This window comes from Myotis davidii, unplaced genomic scaffold, assembly GCF_000327345.1.
Source record: "Myotis davidii unplaced genomic scaffold, ASM32734v1 scaffold550, whole genome shotgun sequence".
NCBI lineage: Eukaryota > Metazoa > Chordata > Mammalia > Chiroptera > Vespertilionidae > Myotis > Myotis davidii.
This window is the reverse complement of record NW_006282082.1, coordinates 264,457-277,021: the sequence shown is the minus strand read 5'-3', so window position 1 is coordinate 277,021 and position 12,565 is coordinate 264,457. Positions and strand designations below refer to the sequence as shown.

Below are 12,565 nucleotides of genomic sequence, written 5' to 3'. Positions count from 1 at the left end.
AAAAAAAAAAACAAGGCAGGCCAGAAGGGAGTGGCAAGAAATATTCAAAGTAATGAATAGCAAGAACCTACAACCAAGATTACTTTACCCAGCAAAGCTATCATTCAGAATTCAAGGTCAGATAAAGAGCTTCACAGATAAGGAAAAGCTAAAGAAGTTCATCACCACCAAACCAGTATTATATGAAATGCTGAAGCGTATTCTTTAAGAAGAGGAAGAAGAAGAAAAAAGTAAAGATAAAAATTATGAATAACAAATACACATCTATCAACAAGTGAGTCTAAAAATCAAGCGAATAAATAATCTGACGAACAGAATAAACTGGTGAGTCAGGGGCATAGAAAGGTAGTGGACTGACAATTCTCAGGGGGAAAGGGTATGGGGTGCGGGAAGAGACTGGAAAAAAATCGTACACCTATAGATGAAGACAGTTGAGGGGGTGGTAAGGGCAGAGGGTGGAGTGGGAACCGGGTGGAGGGGAGCTATGGGGGGAAAAAGAGGAACAACTGTAATAATCTGAACAATAAAGATTTAATTTAAAAAAGAGGGAAGGTCTCATATTAAGAGTTAATATGGAGTTAATTAAAAGTTAATACCTCAAACTACCAGTGTGGCTCAATGGTTGAGCATCAGCCCATGAACTAAGCAGTCACTGATTTGATTCTTGGTCAGGGCACATGCCCAGGATAAAGGCTTGATCCTCAGTAGGGGGTGCATAGGTGGCAGCCTTTCAATGTTTATCTCCATCTCCCTCTCCCTTCCTTTCTCTCTAAAGCCAATATAATTTTTCAGAGGGCTACTGAGAGTACTTAATTTTTTGTTATCAGAACCTTGTTGTTTGAATTAAGCATCATTTACATGTCACATTGCATTTTATTTTAGGATATTAAAAAACAAATTCCCTTATCTATTTATTATTTGAAAGATTTATTTTTCTCTCTCAAAAAGCCAAGATGTTGTGTGTGTACCCACCTCCCCACCAAAAAAACAAACAAACAACCACCCAACATTTATTGAATCTTTTAAGTATTTGGAAAATGCCATAAATCAGAGCTTGAGAACACATCTGCCTCAGTAACTGAAAACAAAGGAGTGGTTCTCACTATTTAAAAAGGCTCTCTACAGTGGAGTGTCAAATGGAAAAGGTAAGTTGTGGACTTCTGGTTAAGATACTGCTAAACTACAGAACAACCATCATTCATAACCACCTGAAATCATGCTTAATGGAGGTCCTACAACAATGGATTTAAAGAAACCACATTGAGACTGGTAGGGGTGGCAGAGACAGAGACAAAGAATGGCTGGTCCCATGCATATATGTGGCAGATAAAAATCAGGAGGGATATCTTGGGTTTGGAGGCCTTCCCTGAGGAGCAAGTGGTTCCAGCCCCACAACTGGCACTTCAGCCCAGGGTTCCAGTGCCAGGAAGAAAGTAGCCATAGCTTCTAGCTGTAAAAAGTAGCAGGAAGTGATGCTGAGGAAAATGGAGGCTGCTGGAGTGCCAGGCAGTTCCTCTTAAAGGGTCTGCTCATGGACTTACTTGGGCTCACTCCATCTGAGCTCCAGCATGAGAGCAGAGGCTTAAAGAACAATAGAGACATATAGGGAGGAACTGAATTGTTTGGCATCAGGGCAAGAACTGGAGGAGCAGCTCTCTCACAGACAGAAGTGCTGGCAGAGGCATTAGTCCTTTGATGAAGGAACAATGATGGGTGCCATATCTGAGAATCCACCAAACCTGGCTCACACTGTTTGTCCCACCCTGGTGATTCCCTGAGGTCCAGCCTCACCCAACTTTTGAGCACACTCAAGCCCTTTCCAGTGGCTTTTCCATATGAGTGACCTGCCTTGGCTCCTGCTTCAGATTTTCCAAAAATATCTCAGACAAGCAGCATCTGGCCTCAGAAAGCCCCATACCTGTTACTGAATGGCTCCAGGCCTGGAACCAACAGTTGGCCTTGGTTCACAGCTTCACCTGTTCTGGCACCTCCAAGCCCAACATAATTAGAAGCCTTCTGCAGATTGTTTTATAATTTATGCTGGATGATCCTGGGCAGAACACAGATGGCTGCTGACCTTGTCTTGCACCTTCTGGGAGGCCCCAGAGCCAGTGCACCCAGTGGACAGCTTCAGACCAAATCAAAACACCATGACCCAACCACCTCCACAAGCAAAGGGTGGACTCAGCAGGCAATGGAGCCTTGCTGACATAAATCTTGCTTTGGGGAGGGGGCCCTCACAGCGGACCCTCCATAGTGGTTGGAGGTTGTGGATAGTGGTCACAGCCAGTTCTTGCATCTGATCAGCCTGGGTAAATCATTCCCATTGATACACCAACAGCAGTAGAAACTCAACTACAACAGGAAGGTGTATAGCCCACACAGTTGACACATATCACATACCCTGCTTGGGTGATTGGGGAGGCTGTGCCACTGGACCCTACAGAACACCTATTCCATTAGGCCATTCCACTAAACCTGGGAGAGTCAGCAGCTCTATCTAATTCATAGAAACAAACACAGGGAGGCTGCCAAAATGAGGAGACAAATAAACATGGCACAAATGAAAGAACAGAAAGGGGAAAAAATGCCAGAAAAAGAACTAAAAAAAATGGAGACAAGCAATCTACTAGATGCAGAGTTAAAAACATTGGTTATAAGGATGCTCAAAGAACTTAGTGAGAACTTTAACAGCAGAAAAAAAAACAGTCAGAAATGAAGAGTACACTAATTGAAATGAAGACTAGTTTACAGGGAATCAACAGTAGAGTAGATGAAGGTGATAATCAAATCAGCAATTTGGAATATAAGGAAGCAAAAGCACCCAATCAAAAGAGCAGCAAAAAGAAAAAAAATAATCAAAAAGAAAATGAGGAAAGTGTAAGTAGCCTCTGGGACAACTTCAAGTGTACCATCATTCACATCATAGGGGTGCCAGAAGGAGAAGAAAAAGAGCAAGAAATTGGAAATCTATTCGAAAAAAGAATGACAGAAAACTTTCCTAACTTGGAGAAGGAAATAGACATACAAGCCCAGGAAGCACAGAGAGTCTAAAACAAGATGAACCCAAAGAGGCCCATACCAAGACACATCAGAATTAAAATGCAAAATATTAAAGACTCTTAAAAGCAGGAAGAGACAAGCAGTACCTACAAGGGAGCTCCCAGAGACTGTCAGCTGATTTCTCAAAAGAAACTTTGCAGGCCAGAAGGGATTGGCAAGAAATATTAAAAGTGATGAAAAGGAAGGATATACAACCAAGATTACTCTACACAACAAAGCTATCATTTAGAACTGAAGGACAAATAATGAGCTTCCCAGACAAGAGAAACTAAAGGAGTTCATTACCACCAAACCAGTATTATATGAAATGATCAGGTCAGCAAGGGAGGGCAGTTAGTGGTGACCAGGCCAGCAGGGGTGGTCAGTTGGGGGTGACCAGGCCAGCAGGTGAAGGCAGTTGGGGGCAACCAGGCCTACAGGGGATGGCAGTTGGAGGTAATTGGGCCAGCAGGGGAGAAGTTATAAAATGGCAACAAATACATACCTATCAACAATTGAATCTAAAAATCAAAATAAATGTATAAGCAGAACAGAAACAGAATCATAGATATAAAGGATGTTTTGACAGTTGCCAGATGGGAGAAGGGTTAGGAGGATGGGCAAAAAAAGTAAAGGAAACCAAGATTACTCTACACAACAAAGCTATCATTTAGAACTGAAGGACAAATAATGAGCTTCCCAGACAAGAGGTCATGAGTATGTAAAGTACAGCATAGGGGATATAGTCAATAATTATTGTCTATGGTGTCAAATGGGTGCGAGATTTATCCGGATGATCACTTAGTGAGGGATGTAATGTCTAATCACTGGGGTGTACAACTAAAACTAATATAATAATGTATGTCAACTATAATTGAAAATAAATAATGATAAAAATAATTTATTAAGTTAAACTGGAATTAATATGTTATGTAAGGTAAATTTTTTCTTTTATTTTTCAATAAAAGGTTTTTATCTCAAAAAAGGGCAAGTTGTGAACAGTATCTTCAGTATAATCTCATCTATATAAAAAGCATGGTTGCAGCCCTAGCCAGATTTGCTCAGTGGATAGAGCGACAGCCTGCGGATTGAAGGGTCCCAGGTTTGAATACAATCAAGGGCACATGATCGGGTTGCAGGCTTGATCCCCAGTAGGGAACATGTGGGAGGCAACCAATCAATGATTCTCTTTCATCATTGATGCTTTTGTTTCTGTCTCCTTCTCCCTTCCTCCCTGAAATCAATAAAAAAATATGTATTTTTTAAAAGAGAATGATTGCATACAGGGGATGTGCATGGGTATGTGTATTCGCATTCATAGAAAAATGTCTGAAAATATACATACCAAACTAATGGAATTAGATTGAAGGAAATGCCTTAACTTTTTATTTTCTGTTCTGAAGCATTTCTTGAATTTTTAAACCATAGATAGGCATGTATTACGTTTAGAACTAAAAAGGGGGAAAAAATAAGGCAACAATTAATAACATTGTTTGTCCAAAATTTGGGTTCTTATTTAGTCCAGCAAAGTTTAACAGAGAGCTTGAGTACTGTCTCAATTACCCCTTTTGCAAAGTAGGAACTATCTTTTGCTTCAGCAGCACTCACTAAGCCTGGTCAAAGGTATCAGCATACACTGGTACCTTACAAAATGTATCATTTGCCAGCCAAATAGCTTTCTTCTGGTTGCTATTTGAAGACTTTATCCAAAGTTGCTATTTTCCAAACATAGTATTTTGTTGGTACATTAAAACGTTATCAGAGACACCACTAATAATTGCAATCTAATTATTTTAATTTTTTTGTTCAAATTGTTTCCCTTCCTCTTATTTTGAAACTCATATTATTTTTGCTATTAACTTGTGCAGCTGTTTTTACCTTTTCTTGTTGCCTTTTAAATTTCTTTTTAAAATTTTCAACTACAGTTGACATACAATGTTATGTTATTTTCAAGTGCGCAGCATACTGCTTATTTTTATAACTTATGAAATTATCACCCCAGTAAGTCTGTGACCTGAAACTGTACATAGTTATTACAATATTATTTATGATATTGTACAGCAAGCATGTCAAACTCAAAGGCTAACATGGGCCAAATAAACAAGGTTTATGTTTATGTGGCTGCAAAAAAAAACAAAAGCTTTGATTTTCATAGAAATGTAGGTTTATTTTGATAGAGACATGCTGAATACAAAGGGCTGAAATAAATGAGTCATCATTAACATAAAACAACAGAACATTTTCATAAAAATTAATATTTTTTTCTTGAACATTAACTTACCAGACACTGAATAACTGCACAAATTAATAAGCATAACGCAAATAAACCCATTTTTCTTGTTCTCTGAAAGTGAAATATTTCCTGTTGTGCACACCAAACAAGTCAGTACAAGACTAATAACGTGGCAATCAGCTGCTAAAATATTCGCTGCTAGTATTAGTGGAGAGAAATGGTGCGCCTGCGCATAAGGTGTGTAAGGGAAATGAATGAAACACGATTATAGTAATCAGTTATTAACGAACGTTGTAGTTCATTATTAATAATCATGTTTCACAGGATATTGTAAAAATTAAGTCACAAAATTTTTATTAAAATGTTTCTTACATACTGTTATATTAGCTCGGCCGCAAAAATATTAGTTGTGGGCCACATGAGGCCTGTGGGCCAGGAGTTTGACATACTTGTTGTACAGCTATTGTTAATAGAGAAAATGGCTTGCTTCTAGAAGCTTATGTTGTCTGGAAAATGAAGATAGTGAGTGGACCAACCATTCTTCTGTAAAGTTTATTTTTATCTTTGTTGGAAAACCTTAGACCAATCCTAGAAATATGTACTTAGATTTTCTGATACTGCTTTTTTTATGCTTTTATAATAATTTGAAGAAATGTTAAGCCATAATATGTTGCTTGATTATAAAAACTCTAGGCAAATTCATTTTTCTGCAAATTATGTGTACATAATTTAGTTGCAAATGATGTACATTTGCTTATAAGCTTACGATATGCTTACTAAGAGATTCTGTTTAATCCAGTAAAAGTCATATGCTTACTGAACTGTAATTTGAAATCAATGGACTGAAGTTATTATAAAAATAGTAAAAAAATTAATGGAGTGCACATTTCAGAGAGATGGCTATCACAACTGATAAAGTATTGTAATAAATGTTCCCTTCTTGCATCTGTCCTATCATTTCACTATTTCAGGTCACAGTCATTTCCCATTTGAATTATATACCTCTTCCTCTTCACTTATCTCTTACCTTAAGCTCTCTTGCTCCCCTTCCAGCCTAGCATTTTGCTGTGAAATCAACCTTTCTAACATGCTAGTATTTTGATCATGTCATACACTTCGTAAAAATCTGCAGTGAACCCTAGCCGGCTTGTCTAAGTGGATAGGGCGTCAGCCTGAAGACTGAAGGGTCTCGGGTTTGATTCCGGTCAAGTGCATATGCCTGGGTTGCGGGCTCGATCCCCAGTAGGGGGCATGCAGGAGGCAGCCAATCAATGATTCTCTCTCATCATTGATGTTTCTATCTCTCTCTCCCTCTCCCTTCCTCTCTGAAATCAATAAAAATATATTTTTTAAAAAACTGCAGTGAATCCTTGTTAAAAGGCAGAGTGGTTTAGACCAGCTTTTAAGTGAATCTTGGTCATGCCATGCAGCCTTTGGTAAGTAATTTTATAGCACTTAGATTTTGGAGTCAAACATACCTACATTTGCCACTTGCTGGTTGTATGTACTTGGAAATTTGCTTAATATCACTTATCCACAGCTTCCTTATTGATAACATGTGGAAAATAATATATAACTATATCAATTAAGACTCTTTAGTTGTAAGCGATATAAATCAACTCTGGCTATCTTACTCAAAATTTAATTTATTGGAAAAATAAGAGTCTCACAGAATCTGAGGGACACTAGTGAGTCAGGTCTGGAAACAGGCAAGATCTGAAATGACTCTGGATACCTATGAAGCAGTGAGTACAGCAAGGGCTTCATGACAAGAATAGTCTAATAATGATGTTAAGGATGAGATAAACGGGAACTGAGATGAATCATTTTCAATTTGATTTCTTGCCCCTCACTAGAAGGTAAGGCCTCTAGTTATAGTCCCATTGATCTCTTCTCAAGAGAAAAGCAGAGTGCCATGAGAATGAGGAAATGGGTGCATAATATCCCGAAAATGCCCTATATGTATGTAAGCCACCGGTCACGTAGTAGATACTCAGTAAATGGCTGTTTTAGCAGGATGAAATCTGGGCAATTTAATCAGGTATTCATCACCATTCACTTGGTGGTCTCAACCTATCTTTCTAAATTTAACAAATTATCAGTATAAACCCTGAATTCTCATATCTGCCCTTCTCACTCTGCATACTTTCCCTGTAGCCTCTCTCACTCTTTAATATTCTACTTATCTCTTCTAAGGCTCAGTTTAGCTTTTTTTTTCTTTTTTGATCCCCGAATCACTAATTTCCTGATTCCTCATTTTCTCTTAATCATAGATTGCTTCTTTAAATCTTTTGGAAATGGTAGTCTTATATCTCTTATCCCTTCATTGGCCTTACTTATTTATCCCAGCTAGATTATAAACTCCTTAAGAAGGTAGATCATGTATCATATTTCTTTGTTTCCTTGATGGCATGTCCAGTATTATGCACATATTAGGTGCTCATAAATTTATAACAAATGAATGCAAGAAATGTCATTAATATAAATAAACATTCATTTAATGCTTATCTACTGTATAATCTGCATTGTGATAATTATTTTAAAAGTACAGAAAAAACCTTGAAAGTTACCTTTGATGTAGGTCAGTCTATTTTTTTTTTTACTTTTTTACTTCCTTTTAATGTATACAGAATACACAAACACATTAAAAACCCCAACGTGACACGAGAAGACATACAGGTTTATATAGTATAGGTATTTACAGACCCTTGCAGATCAAGAGGGAGAGGGCACCTCTGGCTAAGGGAAGCTTCTCTTCCCACCCGACCCTGTCCCAACCCAGTGCTAAGGGAGCAGCAGGCGCCTCCAACTGCTTCTGGAGGAAACTCAATGGGAGGCTGGAATGACATCAGAAACCCCCAAAGCAAAACCAGGACTCTGACTTTTTGGCCCTGACCCCAATACTAAGCGTCCTCCTTGGCAAGCTGGCCTGCCAAGGATCTGCATGTCTCAAGAAGAGTCAGTGTGAGCCCCGAAATTCAGATGTGATGGGTTCCCAGCCTATCCCAGCTTTTCCCAGCCTTGGGCTGAATGAGAAATGAGCTTCACCCAACCATGTCCCAGAGAGGAGGGCGGGAGGAATGGAGAGAGGGTGGCAAGCAGAGATGATGCTCCCAGTCAGGATGCTGGGATCAACGTAGGCCAAGCCCTGAGCGGTACATCACCTTTCTTCTTGGGTCCCCTCCAGGAACCGGGGCTCATTGCAGCTGCTCTTCCCAGGAAATGGGCTTGGAGAAAACCTCCCTTTCTAACCAGAGGTCGTAGTTCATCTGGAAGTCCACAGGGAGGTCCACCCGCTGGCCCAGGACACTCTGCAGGCAGCTGACCACGGACAGGAAGTCAGGGTTGCTGTGGGCGGGGTCATAGCGCCGGTCGTTGAAGCGTTCAATGTTGGCAGGAGAGTACACTCCTCTGCTTGGAAGTCCCAAGGTGGGGCATCCAGATCATTGCCCTACCCAGCCGTTCCTGAGGGCAGCCAGGAAGGTGAGAACCCACAGGCACCAGAGAAGCAAACAATTGTGCCCGCAAAATCAGGGCCCAGTGATGGCAAACATTTTGAGCTCGGCGTGTCAGCATTTTGAAAAACCATAACTTAACTCTGGTGCCATGTCACATATAGAAATTTTTTGATATTTGCAGCGATAGTAAAACAAAGATTTATATTTTTGATATATATTTTATATATATAAATGCCATTTAACAAAGAAAAATCAACCAAAAAATGAGTTCGCGTGTCATAGGTTCGCCATCACTGTTCTACAGCAACAGCTTCACTTAACTTACATATTCATCAAAACAATGGTAGGGAGAGAGAGAGAGAGAGAGACAGAGAGAGAGAGAGAGAGAGAGATGCTTTCGTGGATTGAGAGATGCTTTCGTGGATTGGCCTGGGCAGCCCCACCACTGTGTTCGTGTCGCTGCCCCTGCCCTGAGTGTAACCTCTGAATTTGTTGCGGCTGGACTCGAGGAACATCTCACTGTCCTTCTCTCTGACCTTGGGCGCCCATGAGAGCCCCTTTGGGCAGGTAAGCCTGTCAGTCTGGGGTGCTGTAGTGGGGGAGGCATCACCTCGTTCAGCTCGAAGGGGAATGTCTCCCCCTCCAGGCTGTTGTCGTCACCGTTCTCTTCTTCCTCTTCTCAAGAGTCATCAGCTTTGTAGGAGTCCTGCTAGCTCCTTGGAGGCATCCAGGTTGTCCTGCTTCATCAGCGCCATGTTGCGGATCCCTTTGATGCTGCCCCCAGCAGGGGGGCAAGCCCAGCATGGTGCGCCTCTCAGCCTTCATGCTCTGCAGCTCCTCAAACCCGCCCAGCGTGCACAGTACTGCCTTCCAAAGCAGCAAGAGAGCCTTCTTCGCAGGGAAGTGGGGGCGTGGCCACTGCAAAATTTGGTCACCAACCCAAACAGCACGATGGTGAATGGCTCTTGTTGTACAGCGGGGAACCCAGCTCGGCCCTGAAAGTCTGGCGCACGGTCCTCCACTCGGCCTTATCGCCCTCACACGCCTGGTGAACAGTCTCCACAATCAGGTACATGATGTTGAGCAGGACCCTGAGGTCCGTCCTGTCAGCCGGGGAGACGGCCGGCTTCCTCACCACCCGCTGCAGGCGGCGCTGTTGTCTATTTCCATGATAAGCAGCTGCACCAGCGCATGGAACGTGCCCATCTCCAGGAGCAGGAAGACGTCGTGGCGCATCCAGGACAGCACCTCCGCCTCCGCCCTCCCGGAAGGTGCCCTGGGCCATGTAGAGAATGGCCCGGGCCACTTTGAGTCTCTTCTCCCGGGGAGTGACTTCCAGGCCGTCCAGGAGCCTCATGGCGTGGGTCTGGTGCTGGTTGGTGCCCAGCTGGGCCCACTTCTTGTTGGGGTCACATGGAGGCGGAAGTCCTCCTCGAAGCACTTTCGGTCCGTCAGGAATTCTGGCCCCTCCGAGAGCTCGGCCGCCCACTTGTGCCTGTCAGCACTCAAACCCCAGGTCAGGAGGCTCGGAATAGCCCTCCGAGTGTTTGCACTGGTTGCGGTTGAACTCTCTGGCTTTGCCCCCCTTTCCCCGCCTCCTCGCCCTCCCCCCACCCCAGACCCGCGTTGTCTCACCGGGCTCTGGGTGGTGGCTGTGCCCTAGCGGGCGGCTGAGGTGGCAGCAGCTGAGGCTGCTTGTTGTTGATCAGCAGGCCAGGGCTGCCAGCTTCGGCCTCCATCTTGGCTATTCCACCAGGTCAGTCTAATTTAGGAAAGAAAAATAAAAGCAAGAAGCACCAAAGAAGTAAGCATATTAATACATAAAAATATCATGTGAAAATGTTATATATGGGTTCTAGGGGTATACAAAAACATAAAAAGCAGGAGATAACTACATATATATATGAGGTACAAACTAATTGCCTTGCTGGGATAAAGGGTTCACTTGAGGAAAGAATAACAGATGGTATTGGAGAATATGGGTTGGGGAAGACTTTGAAAGATAACTCTTTTTTAAATTGAATCTATTGGTGTGATATATGCCTAAGCAACCGTTATGACCAGTCGACTGGATGAATGGCCAGTAGCTATGACCCACACTGACCGATGTTGGTTAATAAAATTATATAGGTTTCAGGTATACAATTCTACAGTACATAGTCTGTATATTTTATTGTGTGTTCACCACCCCCAAGTCAAGTCTTCTTCCATCACCGTTTATCCCCCCGCCCCTTTATCTTCTTTGACCTCTGGCCAATCAACATACTGTTGTCTCTGTCCACCAGTTTTTTCTTTTTTTTTCCTTTGCTTAATCCCTTCACCCTTCTCACCCAGCCCCCAACCCTCTCCCTTCTGACAGTTGTTAGTCTGTTCTCTGTATCCATGAGTCTGTTTCCACTTTGTTAGTTTATTTTATTACATTCCTTTAAAAATTAGGATTAAATATAACAGAGAATAGAAATAGTTTAATAAAATAAAATAAAGTCAGTCTACGTTAAGGAACACTTATTTGCTAATCACAGTAATGAATATTTTTTGACTTAGAAGATTAAAATATAGTTTTTAGTCATGAAAGCAGGTTACAAAATAGTATGCATATGAATTTAGTTGGGTTTTTTTTAGTAAAGGGGATAAATACACATTAAAATATCAGGAGTTATAATCAACAATGTATTAACTATGCTTACATGTACATGATATATTCCATGGTTGCTTTTTGTTTAAATATTTTTATCAGGTGATTTTGCTTGAACGAAAAAATGCATATGCATATGTATATTTAAGAGTCCTACAGGTTTTCAAGGACAGTAGTGATGTGAAAAAATAGTACTTGAGGAAGATTGCTTTAGTATCTGTATGTAAGGATCTAAAATCAGCAATACATGCTAAGATGCTTGAGTAGAGATTTTGGAGAAAAATTAGTTTGATTAGGTTTCTCATTGAATGTGGGGAAAAGGTAGTGGAATTGAAAGCAATACTGAAGTGAGAAATGCAGAACAGATACAGGTGCCGCTAATAGTTCTGGAAAAATTGAGAAGGAAAGCTTATTAAGAGGTGGAGATGAGAAGTTAGTTAACTTTTGCAGGGAGTAGTATAACAGGTACCTGGATATATGAAATAAGAACTGGAAATAGACTGAGCGGTCAGGTCTCGTGTGTAAGGAGTGTTAGTGTATATGGAGAAATTATGAAAATTAATGCATACAGTAGACATAAACAGACCTTTAAAAAACTCTTACACTTACTATATCCCTGTGTTTTTAGAAAGAGTTATTGAATTATAATGTATATACTATAAAAATCACTCTTATTAGTGTATAATTCAGTTATCTTACTAAATTTATAGAATTCTGCAACCATCACCCCACAGTTCAGTTTTAAAAAATTTTCATCATTCCAAAAAGTTTTCTGGAGCCCATTAGCAGCTAATCCCTTCTCCTACACCCAAGCTTTAAAAATACTCTTAGGTTTTCTGTCTTTATAAATTTGCCTGTTCTGTACATTTCATATAAGTGTAATCATACCATATGTTTCATTGTGTTTAGCTTCTTAAATTGAGCATAAAGTTTTTGAGGTATATCCATGTTGTATCATGTATCAGTATCTTGGTCCTTTTAATTGATTAATAGTATTCCATTATATAGGCACTAGAGGCCCAGTGCACAAAAATTTGTGCACTAGGGGCGGAGGGGGGTCCCTCAGCCTGGCCTGAGCCCTCTCGAAGTCTGGGAACCCTTGGGAGGTAACGACCTGCTGGCTTAGGCCTGCTCCCGGATGGCAGAGGGCAGGCCCAATCCCTAGGTGCAGCCCCTGGTCAGGCTCAGAGCAGGGCC

At 41.2% G+C, this 12,565-nt stretch overlaps 1 protein-coding gene and 1 pseudogene across 3 annotated transcripts in view; one reads left to right on the top strand and one right to left on the bottom strand.

The window, feature by feature from the left end:
* Positions 1–12,565, top strand: part of FAM133A (family with sequence similarity 133 member A) — an 81,561-nt gene that overhangs the window by 22,007 nt on the left and 46,989 nt on the right. The gene's annotated exons all lie outside the window — the stretch shown is intronic.
* LOC102767707 lies at positions 9,423–10,480 on the bottom strand (annotated as a pseudogene).